Source organism: Pteropus alecto, unplaced genomic scaffold (assembly GCF_000325575.1).
Source record: "Pteropus alecto unplaced genomic scaffold, ASM32557v1 scaffold479, whole genome shotgun sequence".
Taxonomy (NCBI): domain Eukaryota; kingdom Metazoa; phylum Chordata; class Mammalia; order Chiroptera; family Pteropodidae; genus Pteropus; species Pteropus alecto.
In genome coordinates, this window is record NW_006492031.1 from 2,514,534 (window position 1) to 2,539,258 (window position 24,725).

Below are 24,725 nucleotides of genomic sequence, written 5' to 3' on the forward strand. Positions count from 1 at the left end.
ACTCATGACTTCCTCCACCTGGAACACCCTTCCCCATCCTTTTACCCTACATGTGGCCCCTGGTCTACCTTCCACTAGCTCCTTGAGACTTAGGAGTCAAATTCTTCAGCACAACTCTCTTTATTGGCCTTCCTCTGTGTTCCCCTGGCATTGTCTGCATACCTCCAACCTAGCACTCTGTATTATGATGCCTCCCCAACGAGGTTGTCAGTTCCCCGGAAGGTCAGAGCTACATCCTTTTTCACTGCCTCTTCAGAAATTTATGCAGTGCTGCTATACAGAAGGTACTCAAGAAATGGTTGTTAAAGAAATGAATGGAGATAACATAACTTGCCTTGTAGGGAAGCTGTATATGGCAGTGGTTAGGTACACTGAGTCTCGAACCAGACTATATAAATTCAAACATTGATTCAGCAGCTCATCTAGAGGCAAGTTGCTTCATTTTTCCATACTTCAGTATCACCCTCTATAAAATGGGGATACCAATAGTACACAACCTCATGAGATCATGGTGGGAGTTAAATAAGGCAATATTCGTAGGACAAAAAGAATAGTACCTGGCAAGTTTTAAGTGCTACCCAAGTATAACTGTTACATCTAGGATTGCAGAGCTTTTAAGTAGCTTTTAAAGTTGGCATGTGACCCAGGTCTGTCTGACCTCAAAGCTTATGCCATTTCCACTATGCTATGCTGTTGCAAATTGCATGAATTCTGCACGAGGGCATTGGGATGCAACCTGAATAGAAAAGGAAAGGGCATCAATGGTCTGAAGTCATGGCAGCTTAAAGCTTAGCATGCAAGGACGTATCTCCTTGTGGCAAGAGAATGGGAAGAAAATTTGGCTCTATAATAGGAACATCCTAAATTTACATGTTCATAAAATGTTTGTTCCTGTTCTACTTTCTATCAGTCATGTAATAGCTACAAATTGTTTCTTGACCTAACTTAGAAGGTGAGAAGGGTATTGATGTCTAGCATTGTTTCCTTGGGCAGCGGAGACTGTCACCCCCAGACTTCAAGACTTCTAAGGATGAACAGATCCTGCACTGGAGAACTCTAAGACTGAATGTCAAACTTCATAAACTTCTGCCTTCATCCTCTAAAAGTCCCATCTGTATCTCCCTGACATTTACAGTGCGAAGAGAGCTAATTGGATGCATGGCTCAGGTTACGGTCAATACCAAAAAATGTAAAAATTATCAAGACCTCTACTTCACTAACTTACCACCTCTATTGTGTTCCATAGAAATAACCTAGAGGCTGAGGTCTAGGACATCAGCCTGATGTCTTGGCTTTGCCTTGAAATATCAGTCCCTTGTTAGAAGAGCAGATTAAGGACTGATCCTCACAGAGCATTCACTCACTGATTTTCAAGAGCAGATTAAGGACTGATCCTCACAGAGCATTCACTCACTGATATTCTATTTTCTGTACAATCAAAGAATGTGCTCAAGTAAGGGGAGATGGGCTAAGATGTGGTAAGGGGTTGGCCAGGTATCAGGGGCCCTAAATTTTCAAGAAACAGGTGTCCAAATGATCACCAGAGGATATGGCTGTAAAATATGTGCCACATGTGGCTCTGAAAAGCCCAGTGAGCCATAATAAGAAAGTATTGTTTAGCTTCTTGAAATCTTAGCACTTTTGCTATATGCATGGGAACAGAATTTGCTCAGTGTAGAAAGGGCATAGGATAAATTCAGCACCAATCAGGAAGACATTGCTCTTCCCATAGAAAGAATAAATTCCTAGAAGGGAGGGACTGTTTGTTACCCATCTTTGTAGTCTTCACTTAACCTACTTTCTGAAATAAAATGATATAGGAGCCCCCGATTACAGTTATATCCCAGGGAAATAAAAGAACACTGGAAACACTTGACTGGTGATTCCAGCTCACCTCTACTTCTTAATAGATGTGGTGAGAGGGTCTTTCCATCTTATCTCACCATCTTTCTTCTACAAGTAGACTTGTTCATTCAACAGGTGTTTTGGAAGCCCTGCCGTGTGGGGATGGTAGCAGGAGGACAGAAGACCATCCAGGAGCTTACCAGAAAGGACCCTAGAGCACTAACAGGGTGAGGCCACAGACAGGAAACCAGTAATTTCTGCCTAGAAATCTACTCTATGACATGATGTCTATTCTATGACATCATGTGTGCCATTTCTCCAGCAATTCTGTACAATAAAGTCCAAATGTGAAAAAAGGCCTATGGTGACCTGGTGGTCAGAACCACTTACTTTAAGATTCTTGGTCATATAAAGATCTCTTTTAGGTTGGGTTTACCTGACTGCATATGAAACTGTCCAGGGGACACCTGTGACATTACTTTTACTTGTCCTCAAGGTCCTTCATCTCTGCTTGTTATGCTCTTCCCCTCCCTTGATGCTGATGTCCAACTGGCTCACTCGCATTCATTCATTCAAAAATGTTGAGCTTTTAGCTACCAAAGAATTTTACTAGGTATTGGGTACACAAAGATGAATAAAATACTGCCGCTTTCCCGGAGGAAATCCTAGTCTAGTGGGAGAGACAGACAAATAAATAAATAATTATAGTGTAATATATTAAGTGATTGTAAGAGACATGGGAACATAGCTGCATTTATGTTCTCCCTATTCCCAGTTACCAAAGTCAGGGAAGAATCTGATAAATTAGTTCATGCTGAGATACAGAAATCTGTTGACGATCAAATGTGCTACTCTTCCCAGGGGTATTTTTGCTTATTTCATAGCACCTTTAGTTTTAGCATGTTTATTAATCAAAACTAACACAGATACATCTGTTTAAATTTTTCCAGTTCTAGTACCACTCCCCTAATTCAGGCTTTCATCACTTCACTCCTGTTCTAATTTCTAATAGCTCCCTGCCCCCACCTCTCCAACCCTCCAAAGCATTCTTCACAGCCTGTCAGATTAATTTGCCTGTAACACAGTTCTGATTATAGACCTAACATCTGCTGGTCAAGCAATTTAAACTCTCTCCACCTCAATCTCCTCATTTATAGAATGGTTATAATGATGCCCTGCTGATTTTGTTAAATATTTGTGCAAAGAAAATGAGATAATATTTATGAAAATTTGTAATAATTGTAAGGGGCAACACCCACACATTATTATTATTGTTATGGCTTCATTATCCAGTTGAAAAGCCTTCAGTAGGAGAAAGTATATGTACAGCGCAGCTCGCCACACTCTAGCTTCAGCTTGCTTTCTCATGCTCTTCTCTTCTCTCCCACAAAATGAATGCTCCAGTCTTACAAGATTGGTCTAGTCAACATCCTCTGAGCATGTCTTCTTAGGACCCATGTGAACCATTTTCTAAGTTATTCTTTCCACCTGGAGTGCCCTGCTCCCTCGCTCTACCTCATCTAAATCTTACATTCTTTTCTAGCTAGCTCAACTCCCACCTTCCTAGTAAAGCTTTCTTCAAACCGCTCTGGTTAGTGGCCATTTCTCCATCTCCTGAGTTCCTTTCCATAGTTCCATACACCTGCAGACAGCACAGTGGCCTTATTTCTAGATTTATATAACTTTTCATATGGGTGTGATTGTTTCTCCTCTAAATGAAATACATCTTGTTATGGGCTGAACTGTGTCCTCCCCAAAATCCATATGTTGAAGACCTAACCCCAGTACCTCAGAATGTTGACTGTATTTGGATATACATCTTTAAAGAGGTAATTAGGTTAAAATGGGGCTGTTAGGGTAGAGTCCTAATCCAATATGACTGATGTACCTATAAGAAGAGGAAATTAGTACACAGTCACACATATAGGGAAGACCATATGACGACAAGAGGGAAAAGAGGGTCATCTTAAAGCCAAGGAGAGAGACCTCAGAAGACACTAACCCTGCTGGCAAGCTCTCAGAATTGTGAGAAAACAAATTTCTGCTGTTTAAGTCATCCAGTCTGTGGTCCTTCATTTTGGTGGCTCGAGCAGACTAATACTCCCTCTGAAGGGCAGCCACTTTTGATCTTCTCCAAAGCTCAAATTAGGAAAATATTTACCAATTACCTTGTCATTTCTTCCCTTTGCCTCCATATTTCTCCCTGTACCTTTTCATGTTATATATCATATAACATGACTATGTCTTCTATTGTACATACTCAGTAGGGCCCAGTATAGGACTTCTAATGTAGAGGTTGTGTAAGAAATGCCTGAAGAGGAAGCATCTTGAAAAGTGTTTCAAGCTGTTGGGCTGATATAGATTGCCCTCAAAGGAATTTCATTGAGGATATTTGTTCTTTTTTACTAAAGGTTTTTTTTTTTTTTCTAAAGGTTTTTTTTTTCTTCGTTTTTTTTCCCTGTAAACTAAATCTCTTGCCATGAAATGCATCTGGCTGAGAGAATATGGAGCAATGACATTAAGTGTAATTGACATTAAAGCATCTCCCTGGACCACTGTTGATGGAGCTCCCAAGGTTTCAGGGCTTGTGTTGCAGCTTGTGTTGAAGCACTGACATTCGAGCTTGCCTATCGTCTGGAACACTGAACTCTATTCCTCTCCCCAGGCACAGAACAGCCTCCAGAGTTTGAGCAAATAAGAGCTTCAGCTATTTTCTCTCTAGTGGGGAAGAAGGCACAACTGAAAACTTTTATCTGATCTTTTTCTCTGAACTTTCTTTTCTCTCCTGACAGCTTCTCTCCTTTGAATTGTATTGCCATGACCACATCTATCTTCAGAGATTTACCTTTCCCATATAAAATTTTGGCCCAAGTATGGGAAGTACAAAATCCTCTTTTCTCATGCCCATTAGTTAAGCAGAGTCAGGCTCGAACATTCAAAAGTAACTTTACCGTGAACTACAACAGAAGAGGGAAACAACACGTATACAGAGCATAATAACACTTAGGAAGTATTTGTTTTTAAACAACTGGCTCACTTAACTTGCTCATAGGTACTATTCTTTCCACCTCTAGGCTGAAGAAATTCCTCTTTAATTCTTAGGCTTTTCTTAGATTCTTTTCTGTTCCCTTTCAGAGAAGGCACTGGGATTAGACATCTGTCATATAGTAACCTTCTGTCCAAAAAGTGGGTTGATGGCCCACCCCAGGATGAATTCAGAGCCCTCCTACTTCTCATTCTCATTCTCCATGGCAAGACAGAGCGTATGCTGAACTGTGCCCTCTCACGCATTCCTCCACTTAGGTAGTCTCAAAGCTGGTGTCCTTGTCCCCTATCTTGACTATGACTTCCATTTGTCCATGAGACGCTAGTTTCTCTTCATGACTGGAGATGGGCCAGCAAACCTGAAGACACAAAACTAGCCCCCTAGGCTAATGCTCCCCCTAAAGAGCTCTAGAATGTACAGGCATATTGGCTAGTGGGAAATAATAAGAGACCTAAGGTCTTTTCCAGTCTAACACTATAAAATTCCAGGATAAAATATCCACCATATCAAGGCCCCAGCTGTGTGGATAGCACAAATAAGCAAGTCCTCCAACCCAGTGGTCCCTGTCCTTTTTGGTACCAGGGACTGGTACACCTATGAGAACCTAATGCCTGATGATCTAAGGTGGAACAGAGGCAGTGATGCTAGAGCTGAGGAGTGGCTGCAAATACAGATGAAGCTTAACTCGCTCACCTGCTGCTCACCTCCTGCTGTGCGGCTGGGTTCCTAACAGGCCACAAACCGGTACTGGTCCACGACCCAGGGTTTGGGGACCCCTGCTCCAATTCACAAATGTGGGCCTATAAGTACCACAGGGCATTGCCTATGTGGCCTTCATTTTCTTTCCAGTACTCTGTCTTTTATTTTGCTAATAAATCATTTTGGTTAATATTTCTACTGATTGCTAAGGCTTATGGCCAAATTAATGTTTAACAGTTGTAGGAGCAGAAACACTAAGAAATACAGTCACTCCCAGGAGAATGGAAGAATCATAGAGGTTAAATATCCGGGACTCGTTTATCAGTTAGTTCTGCATTCCAAAATAAACTTTGGAGGAACTCGTAGAGGTGGTCATCACAGTGGGGCAATATTCTGAGTGGCTGTAGGACATCAGGCTTAACTTTAAATGAGCCCCACTCAGGAGAATCCTAGAATGTCAGAGCTAGAATATCTTAGAAATTACCCAGGATGACCTCTTAATTTCATGAATAAAGAAGGAATAAAGTCCCAGAGGTTGAGTCACTTGTCCAAGAGTAAGTGATATGCATGTAAATGATGGAACGGAGAGTAGAACTCTGGGCTCTGGATTTGAAGAGCACTGTTCTATTGCTCTCCAGGGCTGTGAAACCACTGCCTTCTTCTGAGGGAGAGCTTGGCCCTAACTCAGCACTGCACCACTGCCCTCCCTGCAGCTATTTCTTTATTAAATATATTTTTTCTTGTTCCTTTCTACATGGTCCCTCCTGCACAAAACCCCCAGGTTTAGTCTTGCAGGCTTTCTCATACAGATCACTCAAGCCACCTAAAAAGTAGTACCATATGCTCCTTTGCTCAAACTCTGATATCCAGCAAGCCTTTGTCAGGGTAGGAAAATGGTGGAAGGGAAAGTACCCTGGATGGCAGGATTAGGTGATTGAGGCTCTACTACTGGCCACCTAAGATCCACCCTGAGATCTTAAGTAAGTCATGTACTGCCTCTCAAAGTGCCCTTCCAATTATAGCCTGCTTCTGATCTCATCAATCAGAGAAATCAATCCTATTTAATGAGTTAGCGTGCCTAGATAATAATCATGGTGAAATCTTGATAAAATGCCTCTCTCCTGGAGAAGACTAAGGCACTGTGGAAGGTGGAGTACCAATCTCCACTGCTAGAAATCATACATGTTTTGCTGTTGGGTATATTCTTTTAGTTTTGCAAAGTCACAAAGCCAGTAGACTACCTGAATATTTACAGTCCCTAAGATCAAGGGTGGTTCAACTGTGACCTTGTATTGTGCTGTGTTAATCACAGGGGCTTTGAAACTAGACAAACCTGGGTTAAAAATGTGCCCTATTACTTCCTGTTTGTTAGTCTTGGGCAAGTCACTTCACCTCTGAGTCCCAAGTTATTCTCATCTACAAAGTATGCTGCTAGAAGTACATGGTTCACAGGGTGGGTATAAGGATTAAATAAGATCATCACATAAGGGACTTCATGATACAGCCCAGAAAAAATGCTCAGTGAATATTAGCTATGACTATTGCTCTTCTATGTATGAATCATTAGGACTATTTATGCACCAAGAGTTGGGCTAGGCACTGGGGATTCGAATATAAAAGACAGTCATTCCCTTACGAAGTTCATAAAGTAGTTGCTATGTAGGCCTGGTTCTAAGACATTTGGAAAATGTGGGGAAGACCAGCGATTTGTCAAAACATTAAAGAAATAAACATGCTGAAATATAGATGTATGTGTATTATTATTATTTTTTTTTTTTTTAAAAAAAGACTAAAACGTGTCTGGAAAGCCCAGCAAAATCCCAGTCTCTCCTGGGAACTATTTAACAGCTACTTTCAGTAAGAAGATAAATTTCAGGCTGTGAACCTCCAGAACATGCTCATACCAGGTTACCTGCAGGCCACTGTGAAGACAGAGCTGTGCGGCTCCATCACGGGGCGAGCCTGGGCATGAGAGAAAGGAGGACGGAAAAACAGACCCAGTGGGTGAGAAGGATAAATAGTGTCCCCTCACGGCTCATTTGGGCCTCATGCTGCAGGCAATGAATGATACCCAGCAAGCAGGTGTGGGAATCATCCGAGTGTGTATAACATCTGTATCTGTAGCCTGCTGCACTGAGTCAACAAATGCTAAAAATTGTTGTGCTGTGTTGGTTTTCATTTATATTAGCTTTTTCTATGGCTTCAATCTTGAGATAACTATCTTACGCTTGACAAAATAGGGAATAAATTACAAGGCAGAGAAGCAAGTGCTATTACGGTGGAGAGATGCCGAGCTGTGCTGGCACATAGGAGGGGCAGCTCCCTGGGCCTGGGCTTGAGTCTTCCAGAATGAGTAGGTGTTTTCCATAATCCTCTGCAAATACACTCAGCTGATCAGTAATAGTTGCTTCTAAAAATTCTTTTTAATTTTCAGCCCAAAAGGGAAAAAATGAGAGATTCATCTATTTTTTTACATCTACCATGTTTGTTTGTTATAAGGATCTCCTGACTAATGATAATGATGATGATTTTATTTTTACAACAAGCGATTAAATGCTCTGAGAACCACAGAATGGACCCTAGTGATCAGAATTTATTTCAGTAATCTGGCTATATATCATGAACTTAATTTTTTCCTAAGAGGGTAAATAAGTACTGACATTTTAGGAAGGACAGTCCTTCGGAGCATGTTTTGCCGAGTAGCTTCTCTACAGGTTTTAATGATTTCCTAGATGCTGATTCACATGAACACTGTTTATTTTAAGGAAAAACTAGAGAGCACAGCCGATAAGCAACACAAGAACTCTGGGAGCAGGGGCCGAATTGTGCTGAATTATTTGGGTAAGAGACCGGTCTTTGATTTCCTGCTTTCCTCAGATAATATAAAATGAATGGCTTGGGCCTCCTCCCCTGTAAACATCTCAGGCACTGAATGCTTCAAAGGAGTTAACCAGAAACTTGCCCTCCTATTCATTGATTGAAATGGGCGACTTCAGGTTTCCTTGGCTTTTCTCTGACAGCAGCACTGAAAAGGAGCAGGACAGGCCATTACTTGCCTAAAAGTATGTACTAAGTGCAAACTCGGGTGCCCAGCCTCAGGCTATGGAATTTGCAAGAGAAGTAGTCTCTAACTAACTGCAAGTTACTTATAATCTATTTAGGGAGGTAGAACTAAGATAGATGGAGCAAATCATTTAATCTATTAAGTATTTATCAAGCCCCTTCCAGGTGCTAAATCAGTCACACTCACCCTGCCTGTGAGAAGCACTGTGGTTTCTTTTCTTTAGATAGAGAATGGCTGGGCCTCACCCCTAGAGCATGACCCTCTAAGAGCAACATCAGACCAGTGACAACATCATCTGGGAACTTGTTACACATACAAATTCTTGGTCCCATCCCACAGTCTCTGGGGATGGGCCAGCACTCTGTGTTTTAACAAGCTTTCCAGGTGCTTATGGTGTTTATGATGCTCATATTTGAGAACCAACTGATTCAATAGGCCTCGTGTAGGATGTGGAGATTTGGGCTTCTGAATACTGCCAAAGTTGCAGAGAGATACTGATATGTGGTTGAGGCTGAGAACCACTGTGCAATAACATGAGAGATAGAGGGATGCAGCGGCAGGGCCCGGGACATGAAGGAGCTCACAGGCTATTAGACGGTATTAAACAGAGTGCTACTGAATGCCACAGAGCAGCTCTCTCTGGGGGTAAGTAAGTCCCTGGAAGAAGGAGCTACAGCTCATCCTGCATCTTAAAGTGGAACAGAATTCCAAAGAACTGCAGGAGCATCTTTTAGAGGGACAGATGAGAAAAAAGGCCAGAGGCAGGAAGGAGTGGGAAGAGCAGACAGCAACCTGCTTCTTACTTGGCCCTAAAGAAAGCATCCATTTATTCATTTAACAAATAGTCCTGAATGTCTACTTGATTTTTGATAATTTATGGAGCGCCGATTTCCAAAAAGGATTTGAAGTGGCTTATAATGTTAAAAACCCATCTAACACAGGAACATAAATAATGCCAAGGAACTGGAAAACAGGTCTTTCAGGCACCTGGGATGAATTAATTGAGGGTTTGCTGGGAGCAAGGCCTTGAAAGAGGTGCTATGGGGTTTCTGAGAACGATTAAGGAGCTTAGAGTCCACAAGGGAAGATAAAAGTCCACATAAGTAACCATATTTGGGCAAAGAGCTATAGTAGTTTCAAGATCATTTCCAACTGTGGAAGTGGGTGCTCATCTCTTGAAGAAGGAGAGGGTTTGGGTGCTAAGATTAGGGCCACAAGAAGGAACATCAGTGGAAGGAAGAGTACCCACAAAGTCTCCAAGGCAAAGAAGCAATGGAGATAAAGATAGGCTAAATCCATGGGAACCGTGAGATTTCTCATACTGAAAAAGCTAGAGCTAAATCTTAGAGGGTCTTAACTTTAGTTGGAGAAATTTATGTCCAGTTTGCTAATCAGTGTTGAGTCACTGAAGGCATTACAGCAAGGGAAGTAATATGAAGGAAGTATATTTTTGCAAGATGAATTTAGCAGAAGCATGTGGGATGGAGTGGAAGGGGAGACAATCGGTAAGGAGACAACTTAGGAACTTAGGCATAGACTCTGAAGAAGTGAAGATGGCCTGAGCTAGGGATGGCAGGAGCAAAAGGAAGGAAGATAGTTAAAAGATAAGCTTTGGAATTATAATGGACAGCTCACTGCTCAAAGTGTGGTACTGGGACCATGAGCACCAGCATCGCCTAGAACTTGTTAGAAATGCAGGACCTCAAGACCCATCCCAGGCACCTACTGAATCAGAATCTGCGCTTGAACAAGAGTCCAAGTGATATGTATACATAGTAAAGTCAGAGAAGCACTGGTTACTGGGACCTGACAACTTATTGAAGTTAGGGCATAGGGGAAGGAGATTGTAAGATAAAGTCCAGTGTTTTAAGGATTGTATCATAAGGGGTTGGAGGTAGAGTCAGAATAAGTGTGCACTGAGGCTGAGAGGACCAGACTGATGACCAGCTTATGAGGTCAGGGGCCCATCTTAACAGGAATATGTTAAGAGCCAGAGTGTCTGCTTAATTTTTATATCTTTACTCCAAATCATTGTACAGTGGAGCCACTTAAGTCACATTGTGTAAAGATTTCATCTGTAAAATGGAGAAATGACAATTTCAAAAGTTTTATAGGAAAAATCCTAATTAATTCACTAAATGTTTGCCAACAGCAATAATGACTATAGTAATGATAACGACAATATATACTACCATTTATTGAGTCCTCTCTCTTTTCCAGATAAAGTACTAAGTAATTTACTCCAAGCAAATCAATGGTAATATGCTTACCAGAAATTGTCCTTATTTGTTACAGATTTTTATTCCCTTTGTATCATATAATTTATCTACTAATTATCCATTTCCTCTGAAAAAGACCCTTCTTAGCTTTCAATTACTTACCATGGGGCCTTATAATGAACTCACTGTTTTTTGTTTGTTTATTTGTTTTTTAATGGATGAAAAACATCAAAGTTATCTGTATGGTGTTTTAAACCTCGTGATATTTTGGCACATAATACATCACACTTGCTTATGTATCTGCCTCGTATAGTAGGAGACAAGTTTACTCATTCTCTTGTTCCCAGTATTGAGCCCAGTGAAAGGCATATAGTGAGTGGTCAATAAGTTTGGATGAATGAATAAATTTGTAGTTTGCACTAAAAGGTTTCGAAAATGTGATAACAAACTGCTAAAGTTAGTATGAGGGATCTCTCAGAATTGAAACTAACCAAAGAATTTTGTAACATAATCAAGTATGTTCTCATTTGGCAAAGGAAGAAAGGATGTCATAACAGAAGGGTCAAGATCTCTACAAAGTTCTAGAAAAATTAACCAGAAAAATGAGATTTTGACAATGTCATTCCACACTATACAGGGAACATGCTGTTATTCTAACAAAAACAGACACCTCTTCAACCTGGAGACAGCTTCTCTAGTTATACCTATCTGATGGAAGGATCCTCATATCTGCTGTAGCAACTTCTGGCCTCCTGAAGACATGGAACCCCCACTCCCACCCCAACCAAGGAGGAATGTTCTCAACAAGTTAACTAACCTTGGTATAGCTGCTAAAAACAGCCTGTCAGAGTAGGAAGAAATCCAAATCCTAGCTCTACCATATGCTAAGTCTGAAACTTTGAGGATTTACTCAGCCTCTATGAGCCTTAGTTTCTTTGTAAAATAAGAAAACTAACCCCTCAATGTTATGAACATTAAGAAATAAAATAGTGTGTACAAAGCTCCTAATGCAGTATCTGGAACCTAGCACAATAATATCAATGTTTCTTGTTCATCCCCTGCCTTTGTCCATCCTTCCGCACCCACCTCCAGATACCCCTATCATGGTTAACAGACATTACTATTTTTCTGCATTCCTGTAAGTGCATGCAGGTCCATGGCGACCACCTCAAAAAATAGTTTTTCTGTGGCCTCAGCAGCCAGTAAGCCTTCTCCTTTTGATTATTATTATTATTTGCAGTTTCCTGGCTCGCTAGCAATTCACCCAGCTGGCATTGAAGAGAGTGTTCTTTTTACCTAACCCTGAATCTGCAAGCCTACTTCCGAACCCTCCTCTTAATCCTTCATCATCCTAGGCACTAAATTAGCACACAATCTACCTGGGAACCATGTAATCTAGTATCCTGTCTCAAAGCAGGTATCATGGAAAGCATGGTGATACAAAGAGGCAAAATTTGTCATAGACTGTGGAGACTCTCAAGCCATCTTTCCCTTTCCTGAGCTCTGTTAAAGGATTGCTACTTCCAAAATACATAAAAGGGTCTTGAATTACATTTCATGGGAAAATAAAAGAAAAATTCAAGGGCATAGGGACTGAATTACCTACCAAAAAACCACATGGACTTGTCCTATATCAAAACTACACTAAAAATTCATTATTTGTGGCCATGATCTCTCCATTTCTTTCACCCTCCCACCTCCTTTCGGCACTGGTTTGCTCTTACACCTCAGGCCTGAAGGGGGAGCAGTTGAGTCCACGTTTTGGGAAATCTGTAGCGTTTCGAGGCGGAGAGATTTCTAGTTGTTAGTTACCCTGGCTTGCCCATGGCCAGGTGCTTCTCCTCCAGCTTCATCACTTTGGCCCAACCCCAGGGCTACAAGGCTTCAGAGGGATTGACTATAAATGGTCATCAGGGGGAAGCGGCCTGAATGCCAAGAGCTACAAGCCTGACAGAGCTTGTGTATCAGCCTGACAGCTTCAATAGCTCAGAGTCTACATGGAATCCCAAACAGCCCTTGTTTCTTCCTCTTCAACCACAGGCTGCCTGCCTGCCTCCTTGGCCTTGTTTAAACAAGATGAGAGCAGGCTGTGTTTGGACTTTAAGGCTGGTGACCTTTCCCCAGTGCGGGAGAGCAGGTCGGCAAGTCATTGTTCAAACTGAACATGAAACATTCTCTTGCCTTTAGGTCTTCCTGATGTCCAGAAACTGGGGATTGTAGGAGTTTTGTCATCTCAGAGATCTCTTGCCAAAGGTGAGACTTGCCCATGACGAGCGCCGATTGGGTCTGAGTGTAGCAATAATTACAAAGAGCATGACCGTGTGCCAGGCATGGCACTAGGTACTTTGGGGTAATGCACATATAGTGCTCAGCACACTTGGCACATAGTAAGGACTCAGTAAGTGATAGCTGTTATTATCAGTAATCTTAAAGATCATCCTATGAAGAGGTATTATCATTTTTCTTTTTCTCTCTTTAGTTTTTTGGCAGCTGAGGAAATAGAAGTTCAATAACTTATTTAAGGTTTCACTGCCATCAAGTCAGAATGATGGAGTGTTAGCTGGGACAGTTTGATTACAGAAATTGTGCTGTATCCTCCATTCTGCGTCACCTCTTACCATAGTCACAAAGAGATTACACAGATTATAAGACACCTCCTCACTCTGGGCTTGCAGTATGAGTTGAAATTAATGACCTCTAAGGATCCCTTCTGACATAACCTGCTGTGACTTTAAGTTGACAGCCCCAGAGGAATGGCGAACTCCTCCCTAGTTGAGAAATCTGCCTCCTTCCTTGTGCAAGACACGGCTGTTGCAGATGGGGGAGAATTAGCATGTTCCAGGAGCAGCAAATGAAGAGCCTGGCCTCTTACCAGGCTCAGGGAAGAAAGACGGGCAGACGATCTAGAGTGGAGGATGCATCAGAAAGAAGAATGCCTGTTTTTAAACTGACTGAGGGACGCCAGGCTGCAGAGATTAGCAAAGGAGGTGGGACTGAAGAAACCTTTTCCAAAGAATCTGAGCTGAAAATGCTGTAAGAGGTTGGAAATCTGCCACCATAATTTCCTCTTTCTACTTCATACACTGCCCTCCTCTAGTCCATTAAGTGACACGTGTGCTTTTGTCACAGAGTGAGCTGCAGAGGGAGGGCCATGTACATGGCCAGGGCAGTGTTGTGGCAACATGCCCCCAAGCTGGGGCAAGGGCACTCCAGCTTCATCCAGACAGCGCCAAGAGAGAGCCGCCCACTCAGGGCTCTCCCCATATCCATCAGGATTCAATTGGCTTCATTTTATGGCTTTTCCCTGAAAGCCCTTCTTTCCTTCCAGACTTGGAAGCAACTGCAGTCGTTCGTCTTGTTACTTTGGAATGAGATGGGGCTGTTTTGGGGAGTCTGAGAACCTCAGAAGCTGCTTTTCTCCTGCCATTTCAATTGTTATGCAATGCCCCAGGGAGATGGGGAGGGCAGCCCATTATCCCTGCCCAATAATCAGTACCCTTCCCAACTCCATCTCTTTTCTGTCGAACTTCACCTCTTCCAAGAAGCCCTCTGAGATTGGATCCAGCAGCACTTCTTGCCCCGCCGCCTCTCCCTAGAACTTATAAAGTTCGTATACTGTTAATAATGTTTTCATTTACATTTCTCTGAGGTTAGCACTGTATCTCAGGTTTCTACTTTATGGTTTTCCTTCTCTATTTTGTATAGTCCATTAGATTTGGAGTCTTTTAAGAACAAACAGCCCCAAGTGTCCTCAGCTCCCTCAGCCCCGAGTTTTGCAGCATTCGGTCTGGGCTTCATATGGGGCTACGCTGAATCCATGCAGTGCGTAAACTTTGCCTTCGAGTCTCTAGGGTCAGGGCTATGAGAGGAGCAGTGGGGAATCCCTAGTCTTCAGAGACCCTGGATATGATGGACCACTGTAAGGAGGAGAGGGAAGAACAGAGGACCCAAAGGACCAAATGTCTATTTTTGCATCCTGAATATGAGCTGTCAGGCCCATGCTGAGCTCAGAAGGCCCAGGAGGAGATGCAAGGATGGAGAGGTTTTGCTTTGGCTGTGAGGACCTCCGGAACTCCCAGGGGTGTTCACAGCCCTCATATATATTTATGTGAACTTAAGATGCTAATGAGTGTTGTGGAGCCAAGAGGCCTGCTGGCTTTGGGAGCAATTGGCCCTACTCTTAACACAGTCTTCTTTGTCTACTGGGCTTTAGGTTCAAATTGTGGATCTGGATTTGGTAGTGCAGCTGACATGGAAATTTGCCCAGGGCCTATAGCAGAACCACGGTGGGCTCTGGGAGAAAGTGAAGCTTCCCACACTGTTTCCTCGAACCATTCACTGAAGCCTGGGTCTGGCTGAGGTCACCTTGTCCACTTCTCAGTCTCCAAAAGGACAATGTCCAACACATCTTGCACAGGCAGGTTTTTACCCTATTCTGAGGGCATCCCCCTACCCCAATCATTCATGTACTCCAGTGATGGCAACCTGTGGAAGTTCCTCCATTTGGCTGACTTAAATCTGTTTTGCTGCACATGAAGCCTGCTTTTTCTTGCTGCTTTTACAAATGAAGGTCAGTTCACAGCCATCTTATAAATGCTATCTAGTTGGCATTAGAACTCCCAGCTCAGTCACCAGTTTTTTTTTTTTATATTCATCACTGTATGGTCTTACATGGGGAAGGACTGGGGTGAGAGGTGGGCAAAAGACATTAAAATATATTTATTATAACAAATTATGGTATTCACTAAAATGGAGCTATGGGCAAAGTCTTTGGGACCAGAGCCAATAGCAACCAGCTCTGTTGGAACTAAGGGGTATGATTTCACAGAGGGGCTCACCTCTGAGCTTGGACTTAAAGGCCAAGTAAGCCTTTCCCAGGTGGAAAAGAAAGGGAAAAGGTGTTCTGAGCAGAGGGAAGACCATGCATGAAGACCAGAAGATCTGATAGAGTCTGGTCTATGTAAGGAACAGCAAATTATATAAAGGAGTTAAAACCTTACCTTCTAGTCTAAAGGCAACAGGTAGCCACACAGCCTGTATTAAGCCAAGGGTATTATACTTGCTCAGCTTACAGTTATCGAAATAACCCTCGAGACAATATAGGCTGGGCTGGGAAGCGGGTGGGGCAGGAGGAGGAAGGGCAGTTGAGAGGCTATCCTACCTATTCAAGCAAAAGAGAAAGCCATTTAAGTGGCACTTGGACATTTAAGCAATCTTTAAAGTAACATTTAAAAACTAAAAGTTATACATACTTATATAAAACTTGGAAAATAGAGACAAAAATATTGAAAGAAGTAACAGTCACCTGTAAAATTTCCTTCTAGTCTTTTTTGTATACACACACATACACACAGACACACACAGTAGAGATTTTACTATACACATAGTTCTGCAGCATTTTTATTACTTTTTTATGTCGTGGGCATTTGTCCAAGTCATGAAAGTCCTTTACTATCTGTTTTATACAGCATTATATTGAGTCGTATGGATTCCTGAATCATTATTTACTTATTTTAGGACATTTAGTTTATATCAGTGTTTTCACTACAGTAAACACTTGTGTCCATGAACTTTTGTACATTCTATTTGATTCTCTTTTTAGCATAGGTTCCTAACAATGGAATTACTGGTCCCAGGTTATGAATGTTCTTAAAATTCCTGAAGTGGACTTTTAAAATGTTCTTTAAAAAACTTTGTGCTGTTTGCACTCCACTAATAATGTAGGAGCATTCCTGGAGGGACATTCTGAAAGGGCTACAGTCCTCCTTGCCATCTTGATGATACTTTGCCATGGTTCAGGGCACGTACAGACCTGGAGTTTCACTCTCCTATTTTTCATTTGATCAAAGTCCACACCCTCTTTTCCCAGAGTTCTCCAGAATAATGATCAGTAAGAACAGATGTGGTTTACTTGAATGTCTGAGAAAGAAGCCGTTTCTGGGACAGGATAGTAAGGCTAGGATCATCCTGGAGTGAGCCAAATGTCATCATGTTGGGAAGGTCAGTGCTGGCATTAGTCAGAGCAGGAGTAATTGTCCATGACTCAGGACTACTTTTCTTATGGCTGGAGCCACCACATAGCTGGAAGACTCCCTAGTTCTGTCCTACGATTCCTAAAGTATTTTCATACTAGTCAGACCATAGACTTGCTTATAACTGTAAAGCATGGTATCACATACATGTATTCATGGACATATGTATTCATACACATCTGTTTGTACATGCCAGATGGAAGTCTGTGCCTAATAACCACAAGGGAATGACTGCACAGCGCCTGGCTCATTATAAACAATTTAATGCTTATGATCTCATCTTGGTGTGGTTAGAGAAAAGAGCACAGGCTTTACAATAAAATATATACTAGGTTGTGGCTTGGGCTAAGTTTCTGAATCTCTAAGAGCATTACGTTCCTCCTCTATAAAATGGAAGTTAGTATCCTCATTTTGCAGATAAAGGAACTGAGGACTAACCTAAAGGAACTGTGACTTACCTAAAGTTACATAGCTGATAAAAAATGGAGCTATCCAAGGCTCCCCACTCCCCCACCAGATTTTTAAAATTATAGCCCTATGGGTCTAAGCTTGTATGAACTTCAAGCTTTCCACCTGATGTAGAGGCCAGGACTTGTCCTTCCAAGTAAGCTATTCTTATACTTAATCGAATGTTCTTTCTTTTACAATATGCTTCTTTGCATTTCCTTAAATCTAGTTCTTTGAGAATAGGAAGTAGTTTAAAATTTTTTTGTTGCCTATTATGTATAATAGGAAGTTCCAACTGTGTCTTTACTATCTATTTAGGGAATCAAGATGGTTAAGAGGAAGGAATGACAAAAACAAAGATCAACTAGACTTAAATCACATTCTATCCTGAATTTGGCTCCTTTTCCATCTGGATACTAAAGCACTATCTCCTCAAATGTCATATTTCACAGCTAGGCCTGACATTGGATCTCCTTGAGCTGATTTGTTAAGCACTGAAAAAATAAATAACAGAACCTCCCTCTTGCTTCCTCTTTTTGAAGATGTGTCTGGTCTCCAGGGAGACTTTGCAATGGATGATCTTTCTGGCCTGTCCATCTCCCGAAGAAGGCTCTTCTGTCTAGAGGCAGCATCCTAAGGCCCTTTATAATCTCTTTCTATTTCAGGTCCCCATGAATTTCCTTTAATGTAGAAAATAGAAAAGTCTTAGGATATTTTTTAAATATGATTGTTTAAGACTTATTTAATTCATACCCTGTTACTCAACCCATAATTTTTTTCCTTTGGCTTTAGCCTTCTGGTTTGTGTTCATTGCGAAACATGATAGTGCAATGTTAAGCTTTTGAAAGTACAAGTAAGGAATGAGGGGAAAAGGCTATAGCTTGTAAAAATGGTAGTTTTTCCTTCATCTTTCATGACCCCAAAATGTAGCTGGAAGCATTTTCACTTTGGCTGAATTATGATTTACTTGCATTTGTCAATAAAGGCTGCGAGCTTGTGATTTTCAGTTTTTGCACATGGAAACAGAACTCAGTGGATTCTAAATAGCAAAGAAAAGTTTAGAGGAAAGTGTCTATCATCAGGATACTTCATAAAGAGCTTACTCTGAAGGACCATGTCCTGGTCTCTTCGTCAGATGGAAAGTTTAAGGTTCATAGAAATTTTGCCTCTATTGATAGTGTTTACTATACTGAGAGTCAGCTCATTTGTTCAACCTTCACCCTTCTCAAACTTTTCCAGCTCCTTTCTCCTGACACAGAAAATTAAATGTAGATTTGTTGAAAACTTTTACAAGTCCAACTGTTCCACCTTACACCCAGCAGAAATCCTCTTCTGGAAGATGACTATACATCCTCTGTTTGAACAAACAACAGGAAGCTCAGTACTTGCAAAGAGCCCTTGCACTCTAAGACAGCTCTGACCACTGGGAAGGACTTTCTACTTTGAGCTGGAGTCACATTTCCTGGAAACTGCCACCAACTAAAGTGACAAAGATTAGTAACTGCCATAATCACCATGCAAGTATAGGACCCTCCAATTCATAAAGGGATATTTTAAAAACATTCATCTGTGACAGGTACCATACTAGACATTTTCACATATACACCACGTCATATAATGCCCACAACCACACCCTGAATTATATAGTATCAGTCCCCATTTTGCAAATACAGAAACTGAGGCTCAGAGGGAAGAGTTTAAGTGACTTGTCCCAAGATAGATGGCCAATGAGTTTCAGAGACAATGTTTTTTTTCTACTACACCAGAGTCACACATCCTCCTTTTACCCAAAAGCCCTCTAAATAGTTAAAGAAAGTCCTCTCATGTTTATCTTCCATCCTGCTCTTTTCTTTTACAAAGTAAACACTCCTATTTCCTTGACACTTTCTCTCCAGTTACCATAATAATTGTGCAAACTATCATAAATTGAAGTCCTGTTATGTGCCAGGCACCCAATATGTCAACTGAATTTGTCTCCATAAGAACCCTAAGATATCTCCATTTTATAGATGAGCAAAATGCTGAGGCTCAGAGAAGTAATTTGTCCAATGTCATTTAGTTAGTAAGTGACAGAAATCAAGGATTTGAGCCTGAGTCTCTTAGACTGTGAAAATCAAGAAAATGCTGGGGTAAAGGGGTAGAATGAGGATAGTGGGCATCTGAGTGAGAAATAATGCAAAATTAGATGTTCTCCATTTTAACTATCTTTTTTTGTGTTGGCAGGCTTGGCCTCCCCAACAGAATAACTTAGCACTACACAGTGCCTTCAGGGACTAGGGTTTTAAGTAATCAAAGGTATTGTTATTGAGGAATTTATTTGACACTGATTCTGAATACTTAAAAAAAAAACACCTCTTTACTGAGATACAATTAACATAACAATAAAGCATACATATTTAAGGTACCCAGTTTGTTAAGTTTTGGCATATGTAAATACACCCATAAAACTGTTGCACAATCAAGACGTTTTAAATATAAGTCACAAATCCAAAAGGATGGTATCTCTAGTAATGGATTTTTTGAGGTTCTGATCTTCATGGAGGGGACAGTAGAAGAGTCCAGGATGGAAGGATGGAAACCCATCTCTGATCCCTGGAAAGCCTTGCGGAAGGTTTAGACCCAAGGCTCAGCTGTAGTTCAGATTTGTAGGACCCTCATTTGGGCTAGGAGCCAGGACACTGGGCAAGAGTCCCAAGTCCGCCATTAACTAGCTATATAATCTAAGGAAAGCCACCTAACATCTCTGAACTTCAGTTTCTCTCCCTCCATCTTTCTTTTCCTTTCCAAGAGGTATTTTCTATGGACCAGCAGCACTGGCTGTGAACTTGGAAACAGAATCTCAGGCCCCACTCCAGACCCATTAAATTCAGATCTTGCATTTTAACAAAATCCCCAGGTGATTCATAAGCATCTTAAAGTCTGAGAGGCACTGACTTAGATGAGATGAATGATATATTATCTTATGGCACCAGCTTTAAAATCAGACTGCCTAGGTTGAAATCCTGATTCCATGGCTTACTAGCTGTGTAACCTTCGGTAAGGATTTAATCTCTGTAACATTCCGTGTCCTCCTCTGTAAAATGAGATCCTAATAGCACTTACTTGGGAGAGTTATTATGAGGATTAAATGAAATAATGAATACAAGGAGCTTTGCACATAATAAGAGCTCATTAAATAACTTTTTCATTTAAAAAACATCTCTGTTGTTACACGTGCCATACAGAAAAGAGCATACGTGTTTATCATATCTTTATTGTGCATCCCTCTCTGTGTCAGGCACTGTTCTAAGCATGGAGGATACAGAAATCAGTGATACAAACTCCAGACTCTGGTAACAGCAAACAGTAGACAAGTGCATGAACAGAGGTTTAAAAAGAATATTTCAGATTGTGATAAATGTTAAGAAGAAAATAAAACAAGGTAATGTGAGAGTGACCAGGCAGAAACTCTAGGGAGGGTGGGTGGAGTTCAGGAAGGTTTCACAGAGGCAATACTTGTACTGAAACCTGGAAGGCAAGGAGCCAGGTTTGCAAAGGTCAGGGGAAAGAATATTCCAGGGTGAGGGAGAAACAAGTGCAGAGATCCTGAGACAGGAGCGACTTTGGTTTCTTTAGGAGTTAGACAGAATGGGTCTGTTCTAAGTGCAAGGAGAAGTACTTGGGGCAGAGCCAGAGCAGTGGAAGGGAGCCTCGGGGAGCACAGGTGAGAGGATCAGCTCATAGCCTACAGTGAGGCAGCCTCCCACAAAGGAATACTTCAGAGCCCTTTATCTGCAGAGCAGGAAGGACTTAGAAATTCTGTGTTCCAATATCTCCTTGTGCAGGGTGAAAACTAAAGCCCAGTAAGTGAGTTGCCCAAAGTCACTCTCAACACCACCTGGGGTAGGTCCCTAAATTGGCCTGTAAACTATGAATGTGTATTATTTCCAGAACAACTATTTCACAAACCCACCCCCACATGTCCTTCCTCCCTCCCTTTCCTCCACTCCAGGCTCATTGGCTCCATGCTCCTGCCTCCTCACCCACTCCCTGACACAATGTCCTCAAGTGATTGTGTATTCACCTCACATTACACATATTTTTGCTCCACTGTTAGCTAAAAAAAAGATCTTATACCTTAATGACTATCTTTTTCCAAAACTCCCATTTCACTTCCTGTCTGTACCAAACATTTTGGCATTTAATTACACTCTGTCTGACATCTTTCACCATTTGCTTTCCCTCTTTCGGTCTGGTCCCCCAACCAGACTGTGATGAGTGGGGTCTTGGGGGACATACAGTTCCAATCCCACCCACAGTACCAACCACACAGGAATTGCTCTGTAACAGAAATCTATATCTTCTTCTAAAATCTACCTTCACTGAACCCTTTGAGACCCCAGGGAAAACAACTCATACAGAAGAAGAAGTTATAAAACCAACCTAGGTCAGAGACATCTCTCCCTACTATAAGAAAAGTGACAGTTTGATTTCTTGGTGTCCATGTGGGATTAATATCACAGCAAAAATCAGCTTTGTCTGAAACAGCTCTAACTGAACGGATGAACACACTCATCTCCAGGCCTGCCTGTCACTCCCTGCCTTGGGCTGCCCTTATTGCAGAGTTCCTACTGGGCATGTGACTTGGAATAGAGAGAAAATTGACAAATGTGGGTTATGCTGCTTTTAGTTTGAGGCTGCTCTGCAATATCAGAAATACAAATGTCTTTTCCTACCTTGCCTGGTGCCTATCATTTTAACATCAGACAGTCAGGTTTTAGAGAAAAAAGATTAAGAAAAGGTGACATACCGCCATCATTTAAAGAACTTGAGCAGCTGCTTAGTCTCAGGTTTACTTTGAGATAAGCCAAGGTTTAGGGAAGATGTTGAAGCATAAGAAGAGTTGACCGAGCACCTTCTCACCTGTAGCAAAGATCCCATTCTTTCTGTTTATGCCCAAGCAAGGTGTTTGCATTGGGGAAAAATAGGCCAGTTAACCACTGACAACTTGTTTGCAAATCTGGGTTAGGTTTCTGTGACAAGGAGCCAGGCTTCAAACAGGAAAACATGGAGATTTGGAATACCACTTTTTGTAGCCTCACTGTCCCTTCAGGAAATAAGCATTGAGAGAGTCTACTAGTTATTTGCCAAGCATGGCTCTACGATATGCTTTGCCCTCTGTGCTTCTATTTCATGTGTCCGAGTCCCCCAGGCCCCAGGAGCACACGCTCTGGTTAATTAACTGTCCACTACTGACGGCTCCAGACTCTCCCCAGTAAAAAGGAGAAAAAATCCAGGAAACTTCAGAGCCTTTATAAGAACATCCTTGTTTCAAGGATAAACAGAAAATCTTAACTATTATTTTATTCATGCCCATACAGCATCAAAACATCCTCCAGCCTTTCACCACATTGGATCAAGTTGTGACCTTTCTTCCTCAGCCTATAAATCTAAGTTTTTCATGGCAATGCACATCACCTGGGGTTATAGACAAGCTTTACCCAGGTCAAATAATTCAGGTGTGAGTCCTCCATTTTCCCAACTCCTCTGAAAGATGCATTAAGGCCTGTTCTAGAGTTTCTCAGATGATTTCATATTCTCTGGGGATCCTGCACAGATCTTATAGTTTCTTTTCAGTGGGTCTGGGGTGGGACCTAAGATTGTGCATTTCTAACAAGCTCCCTGGTGATACCACTGCTGCTAGTCTGAGAATCACACTTTGCATAGCTAGCTGCTATACTACTAGGGAGAGCATTTGAATGTTTTTCTCTGGACTATTCTGATTTTAGTGCTGAAATCCCAGTATTCTGCATCCTGAGAAACCCCTCAGTCCTAGGCAAATCAGGATGATTGGTTACTGCACATATTAAATCTTCAGCTTTCCCAGAAGCTCATTCCATGCCTACTCAATGAGCTGATGCAGCAATGGGACAAGAGAAGACAGAAGCCAGTTGAGCGCCCTGCTGAGTGCTATGGGACGTTGCTGCCACTCATGGGGGGGCAGGAGTCGGATGAGTGATGATTTGGGAGTCTGAAGACCTGACTTCCTGTTTTGATTCTGCTATGAATTAGCTATATAACACTGGGAAATTTTCCTAACTCTCTGATTCTTTTCTCTCAAATGAAGGCTGACAATATCTGCGTCCCAAACTGTCATGAAGATTAAATAAGCTACCATATGTATAAGTGCTAATCCTGGAAATAATATTTTTCTAAAAATCCCACCATCACTTTCTATAATCATTGACTGACTTGTGCTGCTTCTGCTCGCCCTGCCTCGGGGATCACCTGGTAGAGTCACTGATGAGCAAGGTGAATCTACCAATTCAGAAGACAAAGAGAAAAGAGAGGAAGATGACCTTTAACTCCATGTGCCAGGAAAGGGACCCCTGCATTGGCTAAGCACCTGTACACAAACCTTGTCATCTACCCCCAGAGGACCTACAAAGGGGCAGGTAAGGAGTTAGCTGACATGGTTGGCCTTGTTCAGAATGATGCTGGAAGAAGCCACATGCCCCCTAAATTCTTACATGGAAAAGAGATCGAAGTCTAAAAGGGTTGAACTGCTGTAGGATTCCCATGACCAGATCTAAAGCGGATGTTTGCAGAATGTCAGGCAACCGCACACTCAAGGAACTACTCACTACACAATTCTAACCATCCTCTTACAATGACTGCATGTCAGTCCTGTTCAGGAAACAACTAAGTGTGGTTGGCCTTCCAGGTGGTAGGTTTTTGAGGCATGCTGGACAGGCCCTCTCAGGCCCTCTGCAATATTCTCACCATCTTCTGTTCCATGTCTAAAATGACCAGTTCTTCTTTTGGGTCTTTTTGGTAATAAAGAATCCCCATTAAAGATATTCTAGAAAGAGATAACAGGTACTCGGTACTCTAGTAAAGAGGTAATCCCTTCACTTTATAAGCTTACATTTTACATTCACTAACTTGTTCATTCATAACTCTCTTCATGTGTTCATTCATTCATCTATTTTCCAAATATCTCACATGTACTACTAGGCCTGGAATCATAGACAACACAATACTGTCCTCTGCTCACAATCACGCAGGACAGATAGAGCACCTGACTATAATATATTGTGACATAAACTATTCCAAAGACATAAAGAAGGTACAGACTGGCAAGTAGTGCCCTCCACCTGGGAGCTTCAGGGAAGCCTTCACAGACACCTGAGAGTGGAGTCCATAGTCATGGAGGGATGCTAGTCAGGGAGAAGTGGTGAAGAAGCACCGAGGCAAAAGGAAATGAGGCCAACAGTGTGGAGTTGTTAAAAAGCAAGCTGTGAAGCCTGAGGGCAGACCAGGGGTCAGAGCACCACAATTAGCTTAGGATCATTGAGAGCAAACCTTTGAGGGGGGTGGGGCTTTCTGGCGGG

At 41.8% G+C, this 24,725-nt stretch overlaps 1 protein-coding gene across 1 annotated transcript in view; it reads right to left on the reverse strand.

Moving 5' to 3' along the window:
• The window catches only part of CLMP (CXADR like membrane protein), an 86,758-nt gene that overhangs the window by 52,060 nt on the left and 9,973 nt on the right, over window positions 1–24,725 (reverse strand). The window lies entirely within an intron of this gene.